This window comes from Anomaloglossus baeobatrachus, chromosome 2 (assembly GCF_048569485.1).
Source record: "Anomaloglossus baeobatrachus isolate aAnoBae1 chromosome 2, aAnoBae1.hap1, whole genome shotgun sequence".
NCBI lineage: Eukaryota > Metazoa > Chordata > Amphibia > Anura > Aromobatidae > Anomaloglossus > Anomaloglossus baeobatrachus.
This window is the reverse complement of record NC_134354.1, coordinates 551,481,149-551,506,643: the sequence shown is the minus strand read 5'-3', so window position 1 is coordinate 551,506,643 and position 25,495 is coordinate 551,481,149.

Here is a 25,495-nt window from a genome sequence, read left to right as displayed (position 1 = left end):
GGCAATGTCAATGTATTGACTATGTTCCCTTTTTGTGCACGCTGATGTACGATATGATGAACAAAAAAATACGTTTTATTGTGTTAACTCTTTTCAGAAAAAAAAAAAGATTTTATTTTTAGAGATTTGAGTTTTGTAGAATACAGTGGGAGCTGAAATATTTCTGGAAAAATAATATAAATGAGTAGATAAAAACTTCTATGCTTTTTATACATACTGTAGTTTGGAGAATTAAACAAACAGTTCTATTTTTTTTCTGGCATTTTTATTTCTACTGTATCATATTATTCCCATTCTATTATTAAACAGAAGTAACATCAAGACATGACATTATTTAAAGGGAAACTGTCAGCTGATACATGTCTCCCAATCCATGTATCAGATACTTGCTGTATGATTTCACCCATGTATGTTTGACTCTAAAACTCTGAGGCATTTCAGAGATATACAGTGGGTACGGAAAGTCTTCAGACCCCTTTAAATTGTTCATTCTTTGTTTCATTGCAGCCATTTGGTAAATTCAAAAAAGTTCATTTTTTTTTCTCATTAATGTACACTCTGCACCTCATCTTGACAGAAAAAAAAAACAGAAATGTAGAATTTTTTCAAAATTTTATAAAAAAGAAAAACTGAGATATCACATGGTCATAAGTATTCAGACCCTTTGCTTAGTATTGAGTAGAAGCACCCTTTTGAGCTAGTACCACCATGAGTCTTCTTGGGAATTGCAACTAGTTGTCCTGTCCCTGTAGCTGAAAAATACCCCCCTGGCATGATGCTGCCACCACCATGTTTTACTGTGATGAGGTACCTGTTTTTTTTCAAACGTATCGCTTAGAATTATCACCAAACAGTTCTATCTTTGTCTCATCAGACCAGAGAATCTTATTTCTCATAGTCTGGGAGTCCTTTATGTGTTTTTTTGCAAACTCTATGCTGAGTTTTATGTCTTGCACTGAGGAGAGGCTTCCACCGACCACTCTGCTATAAAGGCCCAACTGGTGGAGGGCTCCAGTGATAGTTGACTTTGTGCAATTTTCTCCCATCTCCCTACTGCATCTCTGGAGCTCAGCCACAGTGATCTTTGGTTTCTTCTTTACCTCTCTCACCAAGGCTCTTCTCCCACGATTGCTCAGTTTAACTGGACGGCCAGGTCAAGGAAGAGTTCTGGTGGTCCCAAGCTTCTTCCATTTAAGGATTATTGAGGTCACTGTGCTCTTAGGGACCTTGAGTACTGCAGAAATTCTTTTGTAACCTTGGCCAGATCTGTGCCTTACCACAATTCTGTCTCTGAGCTCTTTGGGCAGTTCCTTTGACCTCATGATTTTCATATGGTGTGACATGCACTGTGAGCTGTGAGGTCTTATGTAGACAGGTGTGTGCCTTTCAAGATCAAGTCCTATCAGTTTAATTAAACACAGCTGGACTCCAATAAAGGAGTAGAACCATCTCAAGGAGGATCACAAGGAAATGAACCGCATGTGACTTATATATGAGTGTCTGAGCAAAGGGTCTAAATACTTATGACCATGTGATATTTCAGGTTTTTTTGTTTAAAAAATTTGCAAACATTTCTACATTTCTGTTTTTTTCTGTCAAGATGGGGTGCAGAATGTACATTAATGAGAAAAAAACTGAATTTTTTGAATTTACCAAATATCTGCAATGAAACAAAGAGTGAAACATTTGAAGGGGTCTGAATACTTTCTGTACTCACTGTATATAACTATAAAAGTAGCTGGAGACCAAGTAACACACAAGGATAGACTGAAATATTGATCTTTTATTTTTGGGGGTTCTTGATATATAATAAAAAAAGTTTTCATACTGGCCACCAGAGGCATTGCTAGGGTCTTAAAAGATCAGAAATCCAAGCCCCAAAGTCCAAAACACTCACCGCCCACTCCCGCAAATTAAAAGAGAATTAATGCATATAGGATTATTGTATTCTACTGTTCTCTTTAACACACTTTACATACACCAATATTACCAAAATGGCTACTATATAAGGTCAAAATAATACCACACACAATCTTCACTGCTACTACATAGTGATGCTAGTTTGTTTTTAAAAAAAACTCATAAAAGCCAACCTGGTGAGAGCGGTGAGGTCCTGTAAGGTTACTGAAATCATCACCCCTTTCATTGGGTATCGTGGTTGTGGCAGCACAGCCCTCCAGCGAGAGTAGTGAGGTCATTTACAGTTAGTGATGTCATTACCAGTCCCACTGAGCGGGGGAGCACTGCTGCAACTGCAGTACCCAGCGAGAACGGTGATGATGCCAGTAACCCTATATGATCACACCACTCTCACTGGGTATCGTGGTCGCAGAGGGCAGCACCAGACCTGGAGTTTCCAACAAGTAGTGAGGTCATGTTACTGACACCAGCACCTGTGGGAAAATCAAGGGCTGGTGCTGACTGGCAGTAACCTATGGACACACAGCCACAGAACTTTCTCAAAATGAGTTTGGCAAACAGTTCAGCGAATATACTGAGCCCATTGAATTCAATGGGATGCCAAACTTATGTGTTGTAAAATGGTGTAGGGGGGTTGTAAAAGAAAGAAAATAAAGCAGGACACACTTACTGAGTCCCTGGTGCAGCTGTAACTGCTCCTGTGGCTGTAACTGGTCCCACGGCTGTACTTCCAGGGCCGCTGATAATTCCTCATTTATATTCACTGCTTTCCCCACACACCAGATCTCTAATTGGCTGCAGTCAGACCCCACCCCTAGACAGCATTGTGATTGGTTTGGACACAAACCCTGTCTGCTGGTCTATTGTTTTAAAAAAATAATAAATAAAATTGGTATCTCTTGCCAAAAAAAACAGCAGTTTTCTGCCAGGAGATGCTAGTCGGTGAACTCAGTGAGAGTTCATTGAGCTCAAAGTGAGGTCAGGTTACCTGCAGTCACAGGTGAGAACCTCCAGTTGTGACCGCAACTAACAAGTGATATTACCACTGATTGCTGGGGCTCAGTCTCTGCATGAAACTCACAGGGGCAGTCATAATCTATGGCCACTCGCTGAGCTGGAATCATTGTGGGACCTCGTGTGGATTACATTGGACCTGGGACTTTTGGGGGTTAGTAAAGTGCTGAAAGAGGATGTTTTTTGTATTTTATTTCAAATAAAGGATTTTTTTCAGTGTTTGTGTCTCATAGATGCCTCCCATTACCAATCTAGAGCTTCATGGAAGCTGTGAGATGTCATTAACTCTTTATTACCCTGATTGTTACCAGACCAGGACAATCAGGAAGATCCAGGTAAAATGCTAAGAATGTCACATCTAATGGATGCTGCAATCCTGGCCTGCTGCAGGCTGCTATTTTTAGGCTGGGGGGCCCAATAAGCATAGGTCTCCCCAGACTGAGAATACCAACCCCCAGCTGTCAGGCTTGATCTTGGCTGGGCATCAAAATTGGGTGGGGACTGCACATCAACTTATTAAATCTTTTTTAATTTTTTTTTTTTTAAAAAGCCACATGTAGTTCCTCCTATTTTGATACTCAGCTAACATAAGTGCATGGTTGGGGGCTGCAGCCTGTAGCCATGGGCTTTATCTGTGCTGATATCAATAGATTGGGGGACCCTGTGCAGATTTGTTTATTTATTATATACCATATTATGGAAGCGCAGATAGAGTCTGTGATTCCAACCAATCAGTGTGCATTCGGGTTCTGACTGCAGCCAATCAGAGACGCCGGTAGGCAGAGAAAGCAGTGAAAATGGATGAGGGATAATCAGCGGCCCTGGAAGTACAGCTGCAGGAGCAGATAAAGCCACGGGGAGACTCGGTAAGTATGTTGTGCTTTTACCCTTTTGCTTCCTTTTTTTATAGGGATTTCCCTGACCAATCACAGCCATGCCAATACTTGATATGGCTCTGATGGGGCAGCGAGTGGGTTTTTGGGTAACCAAAAGTTTTCAAATATTGCTGACTTTTGAGCAAAGTGTTTGGTAAGCTGAGCCCGAACGAACCAGCCAAGGCTAGTACCAAATCTGAAATTGGCGAATACGAACCCAAAAGATTCGCTCATCTCTATTCAGGTCTATGGGTCTGTTAAAAAAAAACAGAACAAGTGCAGTCTGATTTTTATAGACTGACATAATACAGAAGGTGGAGAAACTTTTTTTTTTCTCTTCATGTCCAGAAAAACAGATCAGACTCTGATCAGAATTTCATTAGCATAATAGGACTTTTTTTCTCAATGGAGAGAAACCAGTAGTGTGCACCTACCATTTCAGACTTTTTTCTCTGCTGGTTGTTGAGCTGGCAGACAAACCTGGAACCAAAAACCACTTTTAAATGCCAGTATTACAAGTGGCACAAATTGCATCTCTAAAGCCTGACTGGACTACAGGCCGCTTTACACACAACGACATCGCTAACGAGATGTCATTGGGGGTCACGGAATTCATGACGCACATCCGGCTTTGTTAGCGATGTCGTTGCGTGTGAAACGCAGGAACGACCATTAACGAGCAAAATTACTTACCTTATCGTTGATCGTTGACGCGTCGTTCCATTCCCGATTATCGTTGCTGTTGCAGGACGCAGGTTGTTCGTCGTTCCTGTGGCAGCACACATCGCTACGTGTGACACCGCAGGAACAAAGAACAACCTCATACCTGTGGCCGCCCGCAATGAGGAAGGAAGGAGGTGGGTGGGATGTTTGTCCCACTCATCTCCGCCCCTCTGCTTCTATTGGGCGGCCACTTAGTGATGTCACTGTGACGCCAAACGAACCGCCCCCTTAGAAAGGAGGCGGTTCGCCGGCTACAGCGACGTCGCTAGGCAAGTAAGTATGTGTGACGGGTGTTAGCGATGTTGTGTGCCACGGGCAGTGATTTGCCCGTGACGCACAACCGACAGGGGCGGGTACGCTCGCTAGCGATATCAATAGCGATATCGCAGCGTGTAAAGTGCCCTTATTGTCTAATGTATACTGAGACATCCTGACTGTCCCTCAACAGATGATTTGGGGGGAAAAAGGATCTAGCCTGTTGGATTTAGATAAACTTCTACTAGAGGAGTCTCTCATAAAGAATACAAGAATTCTCAATGAGTTAGGCATTCCTGTGTATGTAGGAGTCAGGAGGGATAGCTGTTGTCCAAACGATAAATCAGCCAACACTTGTCCAATGTGTATGAGGACGTTAACATAGGGAAATCTAAAAGGATTCTGTTATCTAATGATCTTTACACAGCTCATTCATAGAGCCAGATATGGCTTTCAAGGACAATTTTCATTGTGCATCAGTAAAAAATACACTGAACACTTGTCAAGCAAACCTAGCAAAAAAGGCATCATTCTATGTGATTAGACATAGCACAACTGTTTTACTTTACTTCCTTATCTCAATAACCAGCTATTTTTTTATAGAGTGGCGAGGATTTTTATATTTGGCAGAAACCAAAGTTCTCTGACACAATCAGAAGACAAAATTATCTACAAAAAGTTATCCTCAGAGTCTCAGTCTTTGCATGTTGTAAAAGACTTTTTAATGTGGAGTAAAATCCAAGTTGGCTCTTTTTATTATGAAACAGTATCTTGTCAGTGAATTGTTGCAGATAACACTAATGCTGCATTCGATACATGGAAATTATTTTCTGTATAAACACCTTTCAAAAGAAAGACATTCACTTTGTCAGTCTGACACCTTGTCACATGAAATCAGATATCTTACTGAATTCAATAAATGAAAACACGTCTGTCCTCAAACTAAAATAAATGGTGGTAGCACTGATGTGACTTTTCAGTGTATTACAGCGGCTCTGTCATTACAGTCTTGACAAATATTATTTTAATGTTTTCCTTTTTCAACCCAAAAATTTTTACGAATTGGACATGTCCGCTATTTCATATCAGTCGCAAGCTCAAACGGAGATTAGATTTCTCATCGCTAGCAATACAGCAGAAGGTCAAGTCCTTATGAATACAAGAAAGCCTATGGCAGATTAATCCTGTGCCCCACCAATGCTCATGCCTCGCCACTCTCAGGTTTCACTCTGCTTAGTCTTTTTAGAATAAGATTCAAGGTGCTGAAATTTTGTACACCTTATTATTCAGTCTAAAAGTCATTACATTGTATCACTCTTCACTTACAGAAACTCTACGCAGATATACTTAGCAGGTTTGGTTTCTAAAGGCCCCTTTACACACTGAAACGTTCTAGCGATCCCACCAGCGATCCCAACCTGGCCGGGATCGCTACAAAGTCTCTGGTGAGCTGACAAACAGGCAAACCTGGCCAACGACGCAACAGCGATCCGGACCTGCAGAACGACCTAGCTAGTCATTGGGGACGTTGTAAAGCAGCTTTTTGAAAGGGAAGTCGCTAACGAAGTTGCTCTAAAGTCCCCTTTACACACTAAAACTTTGCTGCACAGCGGGAAACAAAGGACCAAAGAATGGTCCTGAACGATTTGTAGCGATCACAACTTTACAGCAGGGGCCAGGTCGCTGATGTGTTTCACACACTGCAATGTCACTGGGGAAGTCGCTATAACGTCACAAAACCGGTGACGTTACAGCGATGTCGTTTGCGATGTTGCAGTGTGTAAAGCCACCTTAATACTGGCAGCTTGGAGGGCTGAAGGGTTTAGATAAAAAGAGCCCTAGGTTTATGAAGGAGAGACAGAGAGCCTTGTTAGAAATAGCAACCAGCATTCTTAGTGTAGAATACAGCTTTGATTGGCTGATATTGATAAAAAGAACCATTTACTGATACAGTTTTAACATAATTTGACCAATCCAAAGCAGTCTATACAGATTAGATGACTGTCGGCTGAACGATACTTCAGCTGATCATTCAGGTGACAGCCATCTTTTACCACTCTCCAATACACCCTGATAACATTCTGCTCTGATTGACCAAGAAGTGTTTTTTGCAATGTATTTATGGATAATCAGAACAGGCATATAGTGTAAAAGTGACTTCTAGGCCACATATAGGACACAGTGCAATCCAAAGAGTCTGAATTGCCATCTTGTGATGATAGTTGAGTTTGTTAACACTTTGACACTACACTAACATTTACACAGGTTTAGGGATATAAGTTGATGGGATGGCTTCTTTAACAAGATTGAGCACATACACTATAGTTCAAAAGTTTAGGGTCACTTAAATATTTCCTTATTTTTCAAAGAAAAGCACATTTTTTTCCAATGAAGCTAACATTAATTTAAACAGAAATACACTCTATATATTGTTAATGTGGTAAATGACTATTCTAGTTGCAAACGTCTGGTTTTGAATGCAATATCTACATACTGTGGGTGTATAGAGGCCCATTTCCAACAACCATCACTCCAGTGTTCTAATAGTACATTGTGCTTGCTAACGGTGTCAGACGGCTAAGGAATGTTTAGAAATCCCTTGAAAACCCTTGTGCAAGTATGTTAAGCTGGTGTCACACATAACGACGACGACAACGACGTCGCTGCTACGTCACCATTTTCTGTGACGTTGCAGCGACGTCCCGTCGCTGTCGCTGTGTGTGACATCCAGCAACGACCTGGCCCCTGCTGTGAGGTCGCCGGTCGTTGCTGAATGTCCAGCTTCATTTTTTGGTCGTCACTCTCCCGCTGTGACACACACATCGCTGTGTGTGACAGCGAGAGAGCGACGAAATGAAGCGATCAGGAGCCGGCACTGGCAGCTGCGGTAAGCTGTAACCAGCGTAAACATCGGGTAACCAAGGGAAGACCTTTCCCTGGTTACCCGATGTTTACGCTGGTTACCAGCCTCCGCTCTTGCTGCCAGTGCCAGCTCCTGCACTGTGACATGTGGCTGCAGTACGCATCGGGTAATTAACCCGATGTATACTGTAGCAAGGAGAGCAAGGAGCCAGCGCTAAGCAGTGCGCGCGGCTCCCTGCTCTCTGCACTGTGACATGTAGCTGTAGCACACATCGGGTTAATTAACCCGATGTGTGCTGCAGGAGAGCAAGGAGCCAGCGCTAAGCGCGGCTCCCTGCTCTCTGAACTGTGACATGTAGCTGCAGCACACATCGGGTTAATTAACCCGATGTGTGCTGCAGGAGAGCAAGGAGCCAGCGCTAAGCGCGGCTCCCTGCTCTCTGAACTGTGACATGTAGCTGCAGCACACATCGGGTTAATTAACCCGATGTGTGCTGCAGGAGAGCAAGGAGCCAGCGCTAAGCGCGGCTCCCTGCTCTCTGAACATGTAGCACAGCGACGTTATGATCGCTGCTTCTGCTGTGTTTGACAGCTAAGCAGCGATCATAACAGCGACTTACAAGGTCGCTGTTACGTCACCGAAAATGGTGACGTAACAGCGACGTCGTTGTCGCTGTCGTTTAGTGTGACACCAGCTTTAGCACAGCTGAAAACAGGTTTGCTGATTAGAGAAGCTATAAAACTGACCTTCCATTGAGCTAATTGAGAATTAGATTAGCTCATTACATTAGGTTCATTACATTTGTTGGTTCCATTAAACTCTCAAAATGGCCAGAAAAAGAGAAATTTCATGTGAAACTCGATAGTCTAGTCTTTTTCTTAGAAATGAACAATATTCCATGAGAGAAATTGCCAAGAAAATGAAGATTTTCTACAATGGTGTGTTACTACTCCCTTCAGAGGAGAGCACAAACAGGCTTTAACCAGAGTAGGAAGAGAAGTGGGAGGCCCCGCTGCACAACTGAGCAACAAGACAAGTACATTAGAGTCTCTAGTTTGAGAAATCAATGCCTCACAGGTCCTCAACTGGCAGCTTCTTTAAATAGTACCCACAAAGCACCAGTGACAACAGTGAAGAGGTGACTTTGGGATGCTGGCCTTCAGGGCAGAGTGGAAAAAAAAAAACCATATCTGAGACTGGCTAATAAAAGGAATAGATTAATATGGACAAAAAAACACAGACATTGGACAGAGGAAGATTGGAAAAAAAGTGTTAGACAGACGAATAGAAGTTTGAGGTATTTGGATTACACAGAAGAACATTTGTGAGACACATAACTACTGAAAATATGCTGGAAGAGTGCCTGACGCCATCTGTTAAGCATGGTGGAGGTAATGTGATGGTTTGGGGTTGCTTTGGTGCTGGTAAAGTGGGAGATTTGTACAATGTAAAAGGGATTTTGAATAAGGAAGGCTATCACTCCATTTTGCAATGCCATGCCATACCCTGTGGACAGCGCTTGATGGAGCCAATTTCATCCTACAACAGGACAATGACCCAAAGCACACCTCCAAATTATGCATGAACTATTTACGGAAGAAGCAGGCAGCTGGTATTCTATCTGTGATGGAGTGGCCAGCCCAGTCATCAGATCACAACCCTATTGAGCTGTTGAGGGAGCAGCTTGACCATATAGTACGCAAAAAGTGGCCATCAAGTCAATTCAACTTGTGGGAGGGGTTCTGGAAGCATGGGGTGAAATATCTCCAGATTACCTCATCAAATTAACAGCTAGAATGCCAAAGGTCTGCAAAGCTGGAATTGCTGCAAAGGGAGCATTCTATGACGAAAGCGAAGTTTGAAGGAGAAAATTATTATTTCAAGTAAAAATCATTATTTCTAACCTAGTTAATGTCTGGACTATATTTTCTATTCATTATGCAACTCATTTGATAAATAAAAGCATGATTTTTCATGGAAAAGACAAAATTGTCTCGGTGACCCCAAACTTTTGAACTGTAGTATAAACATGAAGCATTTACCTTGATAAATATACTAATATTAATCATATGGATTATAGATTGATGAGTGATAACATTAACAGCACTTACATGTTCAAAGAATAAGACTGAGTATGATAATAATCCTGTCAAGGAATGGGTTGGAAAAGACAATTTGTTGGCGGCAACAGGAAAAATGGACACGTGTACTAAGGGACTTTGCCAGTGGCCAAAAGCTAGATGAGTTGGTCAGATGAGTACGTGAGAGCATCTCCAAAATGACAGATTGTATGGGCAATTCTAGGTATGAAGCAGTTAGTATTTATCAAAATTAGTACTTGGAATAACAACCAGAGAAGGAGCAAAAGAGTTATCAAAATTTAAAGCTTATTGTTGGGTATAGGGATCAAAAGCTAGCCTTTCTTGCCTGATGTCACAGAATAGAAACTAGATAAAAAATGGCAAAATATGTTACTGTGCCGCCCCCGTGCCAGCAGCCGGTGCTGCTCGGATCCGGGCCTTCAGGGGTGGTGGCTCGAGGGTCTCCGGACTCGGGGGTCATGCGGACTTGCCGAATAAATGGGGGGATGTAGATGTACGGGCTAGGCCGTAGTAAGTTTGTGACGCCACCCATGGTGTGTGGTTTGGTGGGACACCACCGCTGCTGTTACGGGGCACCCAGGGGAGATGTTGTGCAGCAAGTTGTTAACCCCTCTGTGGGCAGGGATGGTGGCCCCGGGACTCGGTGGCTTGGTGCAGGGGATGGCGACCGCAGGGGGATGCTGGTGTACTCACTGTTAGTAAAACACACAAGTCTCTGGTAAACCAAGGTGATTATGGCCGGTGCCGTGGCCGGTTGCGTTCGGGTTCCCCACCCGGCTGGTGGTCTCTGTACTTTTCCTGCACTGCTTTGTGTACGGTGGACTTTCCTAGTGTGAAACTCAGGAGTCCGCTCCCGGCTGGATGTGGCCTAAGGAGCCATACCCGCAGACGCTTGCCCGTGGGATCTATGGGCCCTGGCAGTGACCTCTTATCCCTAATCAGTGGGCTGTTGTCTTCTATGGTGGACTTTGGGTGGGACAGGAACTCTAGTCCCGGCCTCAATTGGTTAATTAACCAGTTCCACTTGGTTCTGGTCCTGGCTTCAGGGTCCGAGTACCCCCTTTGTGCTCCGGTTTCCGGGTCGGTTCTCCGTGTCGGTACCGGCGGGCTACAACCCTGTCCCGGTCCACCTCGGTTCTGCCAAGCCGTCTTCCTGTCTCCTGCTTACGGAGACCACCGTCTGCCTCATAGCCAGTGGCACCAGGGCATCTACTCTGGTACCGTTCAACTTGAACTTTACTGCTGGAGCTACACTTAACTCCAGCCCACACTCCTCTCCAACTGAACTTCACACTGAACTAGACTCTTCTGCTTTTTTCCCACCTCGGGCTGTCTGGACCCCTGGATGGGCGTGCCCCAACCACCTGGTCACGCTCACTGGTGTGTCTATCTTTCCCTAAGGGGGGGTGACTAGCTTTTCTGGTTGGCTGTATGTTTCCTAGTGAGGGAACGGTGTAATGTGGGGGCCTAACTATGACTACCTGGTTTTGCCATGGTGTCACACTCCCCCTTGGTTAAACACAGACTGTCCGCGGGCTGTCCGACCATCACCATTTATTTAACTGGAAAAGAGATAAAAAGAATAAAACAGTTACAAGTATAATAACATATTTACAATTAGGTATATTTTGTTTTCTTCCCTTACAGGAGGCATGTTACTTAACGTTGCACATCTAAAACCGGGACGGGACGGACCGGGTCTTTCTCACTTCACCCACCCAAAACAACCTATCCCTGATGCCACCACTAAAACACAGGTTGGCACCCCTTGCCCAAGTCCAGGGTAGGTCCGGGTGTTGCCCAAACAGGCCGGGTAAAACGTTTCTTACCCGGCAGTCCTTTTTCAAGGGCCCCACATCCAGGGGACCCCTGATCCGGAGGGTAGTCACTGGTTTTGCTGGTAACAGGGCCTCGGCCGACTCTACCGCAAGCCCGTCGTCCAATCAGCCTCTCCAGAGACTGTGGCTTGGTGAGAAGTTTGGTCAGGGGTTATTTACAAGACCCAAAAGTTTATGGGCTGGCTCGCATGTTCTAAGCCATTGTCCTTTAACTATGAAACCGGGAACTTCTGAAACTCACACAATCCCAACGGGGACTTTAACTGTGGGTAGCCGGGAACCGCTACCTAATACTCTGCATATTTGGGACTGGAGAGTGGTGGAGAGGGGTGGATGTGCAGCTGGGCACCCATTCTCACCCTCCTTCTGACGTCAAGGGCAAACCACCCCCTCTCACCGCAGTGCCGGGTGTAGGTCACTAGCTCCCCGGGCTCCAGGTCCTGGTCCGGGTGGCCGACGGGCAGATGAGGGGCCACGTCTCTCCAGGACACAAATATCTCGGCCTCCATGCCTGGCTCATTTATGAACCCCATCCCTTTTGGGGGTTAAAATGCCGGACCTGGCCTTCATATGTCGGGCCCCTTACCCGGAACATGGCATTCCGTAGATTGTCCTTTTCTGTACAGGTCCGGGACAGGACCTCCGCTTTCCTCTTCTCCCGGGCGGCGATCTCCTTTCCTAGATGGCGCCACTGTCACTCCCAGTGTGGAGCATCTGCTGCCTGCTCCGGTTCACCCTGCGTGGGGGCTGGTCCCAGTCAGTGTCCCTCCGTGCCGGCAACGACCGGCATCTTTGGCAGTGGGGGACCCCGCTGTGACATGGCCCGCTCTGCTGCCTTGCAGCTACATCCCTGCTGCACCTCAGCCAAGACCGGGAGTCTGGGAGAGGCTATCGTGGCTTGCTGTGCTGGCTTCCGGTCGGGGACTGCCTCGGCCATGGCCAGGCGGACTGCCGGAGCCGCCATCCTTCCTGTTGCAGGTGGGTCACTGCCAGCTGCTATACGGGGAGTCACCACCGGAGTCTCGGGGTCCACCGCTCCTGCGACCGGAGCGGGAGCTGCAGCTTCCTCACCAACTGCTTTATTCGCAGGCGCCGCCGCTCCCGCAGCAGACATTGCACTGCCGTCCATATGTGGCACCAACAGCTTCCCACTTCTTCCCCTCGGTCCCTTGCCGGCCCTTCTTCATGCGGCCTGTTAGTTTCATTTTGCGATTTCAGGGCTTGCTTTCCGGCCGCGTTCCCAGGGGGTGGGGCTTTAGCTTCCACGTTCTTTCTCGGGGAAGAAGACGCTGGGCTGTAGTTTTCACGCCCAAAATGGCGGCAAGATGGTGAGTTCTGAAAATTTGGCAACAGATCACCGCTGACTGTCCAATACAAGGTGCACTTCCACAACGTAAGTGGACGGGTAAGTATCCTGTTCGTGACGCCAAGTTTTGGGGTGTGCCCTCCCCATGCCAGCAGCCGGCAGTACTCGGATCTGAGCCTTTAGGAGTGGTGGCTCAAGGGTCTCCGGACTCGGGGGTCTTGCGGCTACGCCGAATAAATGGGGGGACGTAGATGTACGGGCTAGGCCGTAGTAAGTTTGTGACGCCACCCACGGTGTGTGGTGAGGTGGGACACCACCGCTACTGTTATGGGGCACCCGGGGGAGATGTTGTGCAGCAAGTTGTTAGCCCTCCGTGGGTAGGGATGGTGGCCCCGGGACCTGGTGGCTTGGTGCAGGGAATAGCGACCGCAGGTGGGTGCTGGTGTACTCACTGTTAGTAAAACGCACAAGTCTCTGGTAAACCAAGGTGATGGTGGCCGGTGCCGCGGCCGGTTGCGTTCGGACCCCCCACCCGGCTGGTGGTCTCTATCCTTTTCCTGCACTGATTTGTGTAAGGTGGACTTTCCTAGTGTGAAACTCAGGACTGCTCCCGGCTGGATGTGGCCTAAGGAACCGTGCCCGTGGGATCTATGGGCCCTGGTGGTGACCTCTTATCCCTAATTGGTGGGCTGTAGTCTTCTTTGAGGGACTTTGGGTGGGACAGGACCTCTAGTCCTGGCCTCAATCGGTTAATTAACCAGTTCTACTTGGTTCTGGTCCTGGCTTCAGGCTTCAAGTACCCCCCTTTGTGCTCCAGTTTCCGGGTCGGTTCCCCGTGTCGGTACTGACGGGCTATAACCCTGTCCCAGTCCACCTCGGTTCTGCCGAGCCGTCTTCCCGTCTCCTGCTTACGGAGACCACCGTCTGCCTCCTAGCCAGTGGCACCAGGGCTCCAACCCTGGTACCGGTCCACTTGAACTTCACTTCTGGAGCTACACTTAGCTCCAGCCCATACTCCTCTCCAACTGAACTTCAGACTGAACTAGACTCTTCTGCTCTTTTCCCGCCCCGGGCTGTCTGGACCCCTGGGTGGGCGTGTCAAAACCGCCTGGTCACGCCCACTGGTGTGTCTATCTTTCCCTAAGGGGGGGTGACTAGGTTTTCTGGTTGGCTATATGTTTCCTAGTGAGAGAATGGTGTAATGTGGGGGCCTAACTGTGACTACCTGGTTTTGCCAGGGCATCACATTACTGCTTCCTACAATAGAAATATGTCAGAATACACAGTGCACTTACACAATTTGATGCATACAATATGTTGCTATGAAGATATGTCAGAGAGACCATGCTGATTTATCTTCACTGCTGAAAGCGCCGAGAATTAGGATGTGAGCATCAAATCTTGACCTTGGCTCAATACAACAAGTTAGCCTGGTCTGATAATTTGCAGGTATGTGCAATTTAATTTTCAACATTTGAAGGTTACCTTAGTGTTATAAACGAACACTCATCTCTGCAAGATGCCTCCATTCAATACTGGCTGCACTTACAATGGTGTGGATGATGGATGATATCTGTATCACAGTGACATCTATGATAGCACTACTGAAGATCCAGCTGAGTTGACAATCAAATGGATAAGTCAATGGACCAATGAGGTCACCCCATCAATAGATACAAAAAGTGGACTGTTTAAATATATATTGTATTTTCTGCTACTCTGGAGCCTTGTTTATAAGAATGATCTCTTTTCTGACCATATTTTGTTTGTGGCAGTTCAGTTCTCTTGTAGAACCCCTAAACACTCTGCTAGATTAACTAAGGCAAGTAACTGGTGCAAATTATGCTGATGACGTCTTTTTGAATTGAGAGATTCCTAACACTTAGCAAAAGGATGACATTGTCTCTCTTTTTACAATATTCATTGAAAATAATTTAAGATTACATAAAATATTTTAACAGTGTAATTACCACGATAAAATATCTGAGGAGAGGAGACATCAATGTTAGGATGAGCACAGCACTTTGTATTACTTTACCATCTTTGCAAACTCCTGTGATTTCTACAAACCCGCAGACCTGCTGGTTAACTATTTGCTAGCCCCTTGCAGGGTAACCCATCGTTTGCTATTAACATCACAAACTGCTACTAGAAACTATTCACTTTAAGCAATTCTGCCACTCACATCTGTATGAGGTCTACTGTCCATTATCTTTTCATCCCCCATCCTTGGTTCTATGACTTCCAGCATGTCCTGTTCTGGCTCTTTGTTTGCCTTTCAGCATAACCAATTGTACAGGTCTTATTGATCCAAGTGTCTTCCAGATAGCTGTGCCAATGCCCTGGGTCCATCTTCATGTGCAGGTTCATGAATCAATTTCACCAAGTAAGCCAGATAATATAGAACCACTGAGTAAAAACTATATATCAGCCTCCTTTAGCCATCCCATAGTTCGTTATAAATTAGTTCTACTGAACAATCCACCAGTAATTGTGAAAAATGAAGTTTATTAGCCGACATCAAAATGCAATCTAATCGATAGTAGGAAACTACTTCTATAATGCCAGTAGGCTTCCTAATGCTGAGTCCCCTTGCAGCTGCACAGGTTGCATTGATGATATATTTCTTCCAGTATATTGATATCGCACTGTTTTTCAGGCTTTGCTATTATCAAGAATACAACGTTATGTACAGACAGGGAAAGTGAACTTTAATCTTCAGATCTTTTCATTCCCTAAAAAGGTGCTAGGTGATGGGATTACATGGGATTAGCAAGGCTAAATCAAATTCATCATAATATATAGTGATGAGCGAGTACTAAAAAGCTCGGGTGCTCGAGGCTCGGGCCGAGCCTCCCAAGATACTCGTGTACTCGGCCCGAGCAACGAGCCCAATGTTATCCTATGGGAGACCCGAGTATTTTTGTGAAATGACCCCCCGGCAGCATGGAGAAACCCTAAAACTGTCACAAAAGTCTCAGAAGAGTGCTCAAATGACATGGCATCAGCATGGGGAAGACCCCTTGAAGCATTTATCACTCAAAAGTCACAGCTGTGAACAATTTTGTCCGAGTTTTACGCCATTTTTACGGACTCACCAGAAAACCTTGCAAAATGACCCCAAAATGAATTTTCATGGCGGAAATGTTAAGGGCACATACCCAATAGTGAGATAGAGCTGGTGTATGTTACTTTTTGAGATTAATACATGAAAGATTTTACATAAACATTGTGTGGCACTCCGATGTCCAAAACGCACGTTTTGTGCTTTTTACTAGCGATGTCGGTCATTTTTTTTTTCATTCTATCTCCCGTCGGTCGGTCTCGCTCTGTCGGTCTCTCTCTGTCTTGTCTGTCCCCCTCTCACAGTCTGTCGGTCATTCTCCCCCCTCTCTCTTACTCACCGTTCGCCGATCACTGCTGCGGCACTGCACGGCATTCACACTGCTCCTGCGGCTTTTCTTCTTTTGAAAAAGCCGGCCGGTCATTAATCAATCTCGTATTCTCTGCTTTCCTGCTTTTCGGCGCCTATGATTGGTTGCAGTGAGACACGCCCCCACTCTGAGTGACAGGTGTCACACTGCACCCAATCACAGCAGCCGGTGTGTGTGTATACTGTGCAGTGAAATAAATAATTAAATAATTAAAAAAAACGGCGTGCGGTCCCCCCCAATTTTAATACCAGCCAGATAAAGCCATACGGCTGAAGGCTGGTATTCTCAGGATGGGGAGCGCCACGTTATGGGGAGCCCCCCACCCTAACAATAACAGCCAACAGCCGCCCAGAATTGCCGCATACATTATATGCGACAGTTCTGGGGCTGTACCCGGCTCTTCCCGATTTACCCTGGTGCGTTGGCAAATCGGGGTAATAAGGAGTTATTGGCAGCCCATAGCTGCCAATAAGTCCTAGATTAATCATGTCAGGCGTCTATGAGACACCCTCCATGATTAATCTGTAAATTACAGTTAAAAAACACACACACACGAAAAATCCTTTATTAGAAATAAAAAACAATAACAAAGTCCCTCATTACCAATTTATTAACCCCGACAAACCCTCCATGTCCGGTGTAATCCACGGTCCTCCAGCGTCGCATCCAGCTCTGCTGCATGCAGGTGACAGGAGCTGCAGAATACACCGCCGCTCCGGTCACCTCCACGCAGCTAATGAGGTGAGTATAGCGATCAGCTGAGCTGTCACTGAGGTTACCTGGATCCAGCGGTGGCCGCGGGTAACCTCAGTGACAGCAGCTGATCGCACTACTCACCGCCGCTCCGGTCAGCTCCATGCACCAACTGAGGAGAGTATAGCGATCAGCTGCTGTCACTGAGGTTAATCGCGGCCACCGCTGGATCCAGCGGTGGCCGCGAGTTACCTGACTGACAGCAGCTGATCGCGCTTCTCACCTCAGTTGCTGTGTGAAGCTGACCGGAGCGGCGGTAAGTAGCGCGATCAGCTGCTGTCACTGAGGTTACCCGCGGCCACCGCTGCATCCACCGCTGGATCCAGGTAACCTCAGTGACAGCTCAGCTGATCGCTATACTCACCTCATTAGCTGCGTGGAGGTGACCGGAGCGGCGGTGTATTCTGCAGCTCCTGTCACCTGCATGCAGCAGAGCTGGACGCGACGCTGGAGGACCGTGGATTACACCGGACATGGAGGGTTTTGTTGTGGGTAATAAATTGGTGATGAGGGACTTTGTTATTGTTTTTTATTTCTAATAAAGGATTTTTCGGGTGTGTGTGTTTATTTACTGTAATTTACAGATTAATCATGGAGGGTGTCTCATAGACGCCTGACATGATTAATCTAGGACTTATTGGCAGCTATGGGCTGCCAATAACTCCTTATTACCCCGATTTGCCAACGCACCAGGGTAAATCGGGAAGAGCCGGGTACAGTCCCAGAACTGTCGCATATAATGTATGCGGCAATTCTGGGCGGCTGCTGACTGTTATTGTTAGGGTGGGGGGCTCCCCATAACGTGGAGCTCCCCATCCTGAGAATACCAGCCTTCAGCCGTATGGCTTTATCTGGCTGGTATTAAAATTGGGGGGACCGCACGCCGGTTTTTTTAATTATTTATTTATTTATTTTACTGCACAGTATAGACACGCCCACCGGCTGCTGTGATTGGGTGCAGTGTGACACCTGTCACTCAGCGTGGGGGCGTGTCTCACTGCAACCAATCATAGGCGCCTGTGGGCGTGGAAAGCAGGGAATATGAGATGGCTGTGTACAGAGCACAGCGCGCCGGCCGGTATAAAGGCTCGGTCACGCTGTGCAGGCCGGCCAATCACTGCAATTCCACAACTAACAGGGCTGTGGCATTGCAGTGGTCTGCCAGCCAATCCCTGCATGAGGGCTGGCTCTCAAAAGAGCGCCAACATGCAGAAATGAAGACCACGAGTAAAGCACGAGTATCACGAAATTACTCGGTACCCGCCGAGTAGCCCGAGTACAGTGATACTCGTGCGAGTACCGAGTAGTAACAAGCATACTCGCTCATCACTAATAATATACTAAAATAGCAGACTGAAGATTTCGCCATAAAACATGGTGACTCTGCTTACGGCATTTCATCACTTTTTTCTTCACAGACACTCAGGTACATTCACAAAGGCAAAAGATCAGTTTCATAGGAGAGATCTTATTGCAGATAAACTGCTTGAATCTTTTAACAATGCTCAACATTCTTCCTTTGTCTCAGATGAGATACTCGTCAGCACCTGAAAGATTATTTCAGCAAGAAGGGGAGGTTTTTGTCTTGCAACTGACCACTTCCTCTAGATAATATCACTTCTATGATTCGTGTTTCACTACCATTAATATTGAATTGAATTTTAGAGCAGATGTGAGCCCTTCAAAAAATGAAAGACACAACAGACATTTTTTTTCTAATAGTGACCTAACATATATCACTCAATAGAAATGAGTTTTATGCTATACATTTATTTGAAATTGTAGAAGTTCCAGTTAACTGCTTTTATTGATCTACCTCATGTAATATTACCTATAAAGAGCATTGACAGGGAGAAATAGATTTTTAAAGTTGTACTTTGAGTTTAAAAAAAACACTCAGCTTTAGGCTGCAATATTAATTTATTTTTTTATATTCATTTTCAGTCAAAAGGCAACTCGGAATCTTTTCCTAGCATTCAGGGTTTTCTTTCTAGAGGATCAGCCCTCTAATAATATATAGTGGATGTAAGCTATTATCCCGTAAGTACATGTTGATGTGATGCATTTATTAAGACTTATGTTTCAGCATGTGTGTTCTTTCCTCTACTCTCATACAATGTGTGCAGGTTGTATGAAATGCTATTCTCAAGACATGGAATATTCCCCCTTCTACACATTCTCATCTGTCACATTCATCCTTTCCCCCATTGTTATTTCCTCTAAGACGGAAGGAGAGACAGAGCAGCAGAGGCGGACATACCACATGTACCAATTCAGCTGCACAGGGTCGTGTGGACAGGTGGGCCAAGCAATGAAGATACATAGTTATACTTTTTCTGGTTGCAATGCTTTCTCCATTAGGATGCTGCTCTTTTCCTTCTGTTTTCTCCCTCTTGAAGGGTCTCCTTCTATATGCTTTGCCTAGATTGTGATCTTTATAAGGCTTCAGACTCACACATTCAAACTGCAGAATGACAGGCAGAAACATTAAAGCATACCTTTAACGAACTTTTTCACTTTGAACTGGACAAAATGTCGTTTTTAAATGTTGCTTCTCCATTGCTGAGGTATTAGCAATCAAAGTATTTGTCACCTAATGAGTTAACTTTTTTAAGTACTTTTTCTCTCCTTGTATGATGATGACTAAGTAATCATAAGGAGGCAGCAACACTCAAGGAAAAGAAGAACATGCCCAGGTTTCTAAGTGTCTGGGATGTAATGATGCAGCTCTAATCTCCTGCATGATTAGAACATTTGAGAGAATAGCACAGATGACTAACAACTTTGACATAATGTCCCTGTGGGTGTGGGGGCAAGACAGCACAGCTGAGTTTACTAGTGTCACAATACAAACCATTCTATCAGCTCTTTTCTTCTCATATACTGTCAGCTCTGCTGTACTTCCGCTCCCCCACACTACCTGACTAGAGAAGAGAGCTCAAGGTTTCAGTATTCCACTTATGTGTATGTATTGTGCTCAACTTGAAATCACTGTGCAGTGGGATCAAAGAATCGTCCTTTTATATCTCAAACAGGACTACTCCAGAACGAGCAGGTTTCTCCTGTGTGAAAAGTAATTACAGCCTGATCTAACTGCACAGCGAGTACAAGATGTTGGAACACAGCAGACATAGGTGTGATTAATAAAAAAAAGAGTGATTAATGGTGAGTCACCCACCCCAGGGCTTTGGGACACCCGGTGCCGGGCCGGACTAGTCCGGGGGTAGTCAGCAGTGGCAGGGCCCGGCTCCGTGACCCTGGCGGGGTCAACTAATATGACGACTGCTGGGGATGGTGATTAATAATAAAGTTTGTGGAAATATATATTCGTGACGCCACCTGTGGATTGCGGCTATGGAGCCGCCGCTGCTGTATAGGGCCTCCGGGGCTGATGTAATGGCAGCTGGGATGGTTCTGCTCCCCACAGGTGGAGCGGTACCCCGGGGCAACCATTGGTGCTTATGAAAGTCTACGCAGTAGTGGTGCAGTGTAGAACAAAAGGGAGACAACACCAGAGTTGCAGTTTCAAGGTCTTTTACTCACTGTTTCTGAGTCCAGGTGTCAACAAACCAGTTGCCCAATGGTATGCTGGGATCCACTGTCAGGGACCTCTGCCGATCCCAGGTAATTCTTAGGGTTAATACCGGTGCATCACTTTTATGTCTCTTTCCTTGACTGACTTCACAGCCATGACTTTTATAGATGAACTTGTCTTGGTCTCTACCATAGAATCTGGTCAAGGGAGCTTGCCTGACTAGAATCTTGCCCTCTTCCCAGGGGATCTACGGCAGGATGTGGCCCTGGGCGCTTGCAGCCACCCTGGACCTCGGTGTCACTTTATGAGGAAATGTCTTTCTTCCCTCTGTCTGGGGACCGTCCCCGAATGCAGCCAGATCCCTCCACCCGATCTTCTTAGTGGAACAGGCCACAAGCTAATAAGCCCTTCCATGGCCCTGGAATCCTTTCTTCTCTGTCTGTGGTGTCATCTGGGCCTAGCTGTGCCCCAGGATCTCCACCAGGAAACTTCTCTCTCTGTCACTTTCTCTTCTCTCTCCTGAGGTAACTACCTTCCTCTCCTTCTCCCTCTCACTTCCAGTCTGTACTTGAACTTCCTGTTTCTACTCTCAAAAATAGCAACAAAAAGAGGAGCTAAAAACTCCCCCAAAAATGTATTATAAAATGTACTCACAGCAAAAAAGGGCAACCAGTCCAGTTAGCCCAGGCCAACACATCTAATGCACAAACAGGATGCAGACAAGCCTCTCAACATGATGGACACTTCACAGGTGCATGCACACCAGTGGCGCGCATAGGGCACTGTTCACACTTGTATGCGCATGGTGTCCAGCCAGCAACCTATTACCACGCCCTTACTATTAGATTAGGCGGGTTACCCGGACACTACTCACTGCAGCACGTAAGGGACAGAAATTCCACTATGCACGGCCGTATTAAGAGGCCCGGCTGCACCCCGCATAGTCAAAGTGCAAAAAATACATATAAAATATATGTGAGGTATTAGTTTGTAAATTGGCCAATGTACGTAAGCCCACAATCCTCATCACAGATCCTCAGCTTTGGCCTGGGCTAACTGGACTGGTTGCCCTTTTTTGCTGTGAGTACATTTTATAATACATTTTTGGGGGAGTTTTTAGCTCCTCTTTTTGTTGCTATTTTTGATATTTATCAGTGTAGGGACCCGCAAGCGTGAGGATACGTGATGAGGATTGTGGGCTTACGTACATTGGCCAATTTACAAACTAATACCTCACATATATTTTATATGTATTTTTTGCACTTTGACTATGCGGGGTGCAGCCGGGCCTCTTAATACGGCCGTGCATAGTGGAATTTCTGTCCCTTACATGCTGCAGTGAGTAGTGTCCGGGTAACCCGCCTAATCTAATAGTAAGGGCGTGGTAATAGGTTGCTGGCTGGACACCATGCGCATACAAGTGTGAACAGTGCCCTATGCGCGCCACTGGTGTGCAATTTACCTTGCACATGTGAAGTGTCCATCATGTTGAGAGGCTTGTCTGCATCCTGTTTGTGCATTAGATGTTTTGGCCTTGGCTAACTGGACTGGTTGCCCTTTTTTGCTGTGAGTACTGTTTCTACTCTCACTTTCAGTTGGCTCTTCCCACTTTCCTTGTTGCTAGGCCCCACCCTATGGGAGAAGAGATGGGTCTTACGGCCCCCCTGACTACAGAATGGGGGTAGCTGCCACTATCTCCGGTCCCAAAATATGCCTAACAATAGGAATAGTGTGAATTTGCCTGTGAACCGGTATTTACCCCTGTCCTTACCCAGGATGGGACATCACATCTCTGGCTAAGGTGCAATGTCTCTGTGGCGACGGAAGCCTCAGGGGCACCACAATGGCACGTTCAGTAATCAAGGTTCATGGCAGAAGGTTTGGAATGTTACACAGTTAAGCTCAGATGCACTGACCAGAATCCCTACGCCGACTCATGCAGGAGATTACAGTGAGGAAGAAAAGGGTACCGATGTTTTTAACTTTTGACATTCAGGCTCAATATCTCATCCACTACACCTTTAAGAGTGAAACTGCATTCATTTTTATAGCCAATCCTCTTGGCTATCTCATACATAAATTTGACCTTCAACTACATAGCATATGATTAGTTATGCAGATTCATGTCATGTTAGTGCAATTTGACTGTTTTCCTCCTAAAAATCTTAATTTTAATTATTTTGTTAGTATTTTGTAAATCCACCTTTGGCTTTCAGCACTGCCTGAATCTTTTGGGCATGCTCTCATGCAGATTCAAGATTATCTAAAACAAAATCTTATCCTAGGTCTCTTCCACATGTTCCCAATGTTGGTGCATAAAGTTCAACTTATGTTGGTATGAATACAACTTTTTCTTCAATTCTACTCACAAGAGTTAGATTAGGTTGAGATCTGGGGACTGTGGGGGCCAATACAGCATGTTGACTTCATTGCCATTGAACAAATTCGTCAACCATCTTCTCGACATATGCTTCTGGTCGATGTCCTGCTGGAACACTATGTCATCCTTTTCATACCCATAGTATTTGTAGGATACTCACATATAGCTCAGCATTGAGACCACCATCGATCATGGGCAAGTATGCAATGCCTTTGGCTGTAAAGCACCCCCATATCATCAGGCTTCCTCCACCGAACTTGTCAGTTGCATCAATTTCTGGATCTGATAGCACCTTTTTCCTTTGTTTATTCCAAACCCATTTGCACCCACCAGAGCCCAGTCGATTGACCTTTTGTACTTTTTGCAAACTCGACCCAACACTTCCTATGATGATTTTAAAGTCAAGAATTCTTCACCCTTTTCAGGCCACCATTCCAGAGTTGGATAATGTGTGATGCAATCTAGCTCTGGTTGCAAGCAAGTGGCTTGCTGTCATCTGTAGTATTGTTGCTGAAGCTTGGCTGAACTCCTGCCTGAGTCAAATGTGGATAAGTAGTTCACACTTTTCCCCTGTGTGTCCTCCTTGTGTCTTCTTTTAGCGTTTAGTGGGGTTGACGAAGAACTTATCCCACCTGTTCCATATTTAGAATCCAGCCTTAGGGATATTCTAGCTCGGTACATAGATGCGGAACCTATCTAGGGTGGTGAGGGACCCCTGGGACCAGCAGTGAGTTTGATCAGGGGTCACCATCTCCCCCTTCTGTAGACACAGGGGTCTCCTTCCCTTACCTTTCGCTGCTCGCTTGGTACTTCTCTGTACCTAGCGTAACAGACAAAAAGTTTAGTGAAAAAGGTACAAACTCTACAGCAACAAAGGGGAAACATTTTCTTGCAGACTGTTTAGAAGAGTTTTTAGTTTTGCAGTTAAGAAGCAAACACACTATAAATTACAGTGCAAAGTTCATCTATAGACGCTACATTTAATTTGATGCCTGTAAAGAAAACAGTGCACTGAGTGCATATTGAAGCCTAATACTTTCAATAACAAATCGCTGGTTGTTAAGACATAAAACAAGATAATACCGAGAAAATATATTCTGACAAAATAATGCGCAGAACACTTCGTGTCATGATTCTTGAGATTGATTTGGGTCATTTACATTGGACGTTTCCTCTTAGGACAATAATTTTGGCTATAACATGGATTTGCTGACATAATGGTCGAGTAAAATACAAAATTAATCAGGAGACAACGAAGATATCGGACACCAACCGATGGTGCTGCATAATCTCACAGAGTTTAAGCTGAATGTGGGAGAACTAATTGTAGATCTGCATCAATAGGAGATCTCATGATGTATTTACATAACTAAATTACTTTTCTCAGTTTTCCTTTTACAATTGATGTTTAGATCCTTGCTTCAGGTCTCTAATCTTACCTCATCTTTCACATGGTCTTGGCTTTTTGTGATCACCTAGAAATCAGATAGAAGGAACAATTTTATTAAAGTGCTGTCACTATAATTAAGTAGAACAATTAATAAAATCAACAAACAATTCAATATCTTGTTTTTACATTTTCACGCATAGTGTTTTTGCCCTTAGTCTGCTCTTGTTAGATTTGTGCCCACTCGCTGCTCTTCATGTTTGTCAAAAATGATATGTGGCGCGCAATTACTCCCATCCCACGCTGGCCATTAAAAATTAGGAAGTGCTTGCCTGTGAAAGGATTATTCATCACTTTTGTTAAATCAGTTCAGGGATTGCCAATTGGAACATCAAAAGTAATTACATTCTGTTCTATTGTAGACACAAGACACTGGTCTGGGACCACCAACTCAAGCCTTGTGGACTGCCAAATATCAATCTACACTACTGAGACTCAATTAGTACTGTGTACGGTGGCGTATCTGGTTAATAGTAAATGCTTCATCATATTCCATTTCTAAATAATAAAAACAACAATAATAAAAAAAATAATTGTAGTGATGCTTTACATGGGAAATGTATATTCCCAGTTGTATATATACTAAGGAAACGTCACATCAGTTTCTAACCGTTTTTAATCGTAGGGACTGGCAAAATATTCCATGAGGTTTGTGGTCCAGTTGTCATAATACATACATCTGTGCATACATATTCTCAATTGTGATTAACAGCGAATAACCTGCCAGAATGTTTTTGGCAATACTTCAGTGCAAAGGTATACCAAAACGCATGCCGAGGTGGGCGCCACACTTTTTGCTGGACCTTTCGAATTAATTCATAACATAGCTTCTCTCATGTGCCTAACAGTTTGCATCGAAAAAACAAACACAACCCGAATATGAAAATACAAAACATTTATTACAACTGCAATTAAAAACTATTAAAATATTGCACCGCATGAAACCAACCATCCCAAAATCCTAGTATATCTCCAATGAGTATTACAAAAAGTAGCTGTATAAGTAAAATAAATAGTCACAGGAATAATATAACCCTAGAATGCACGAAG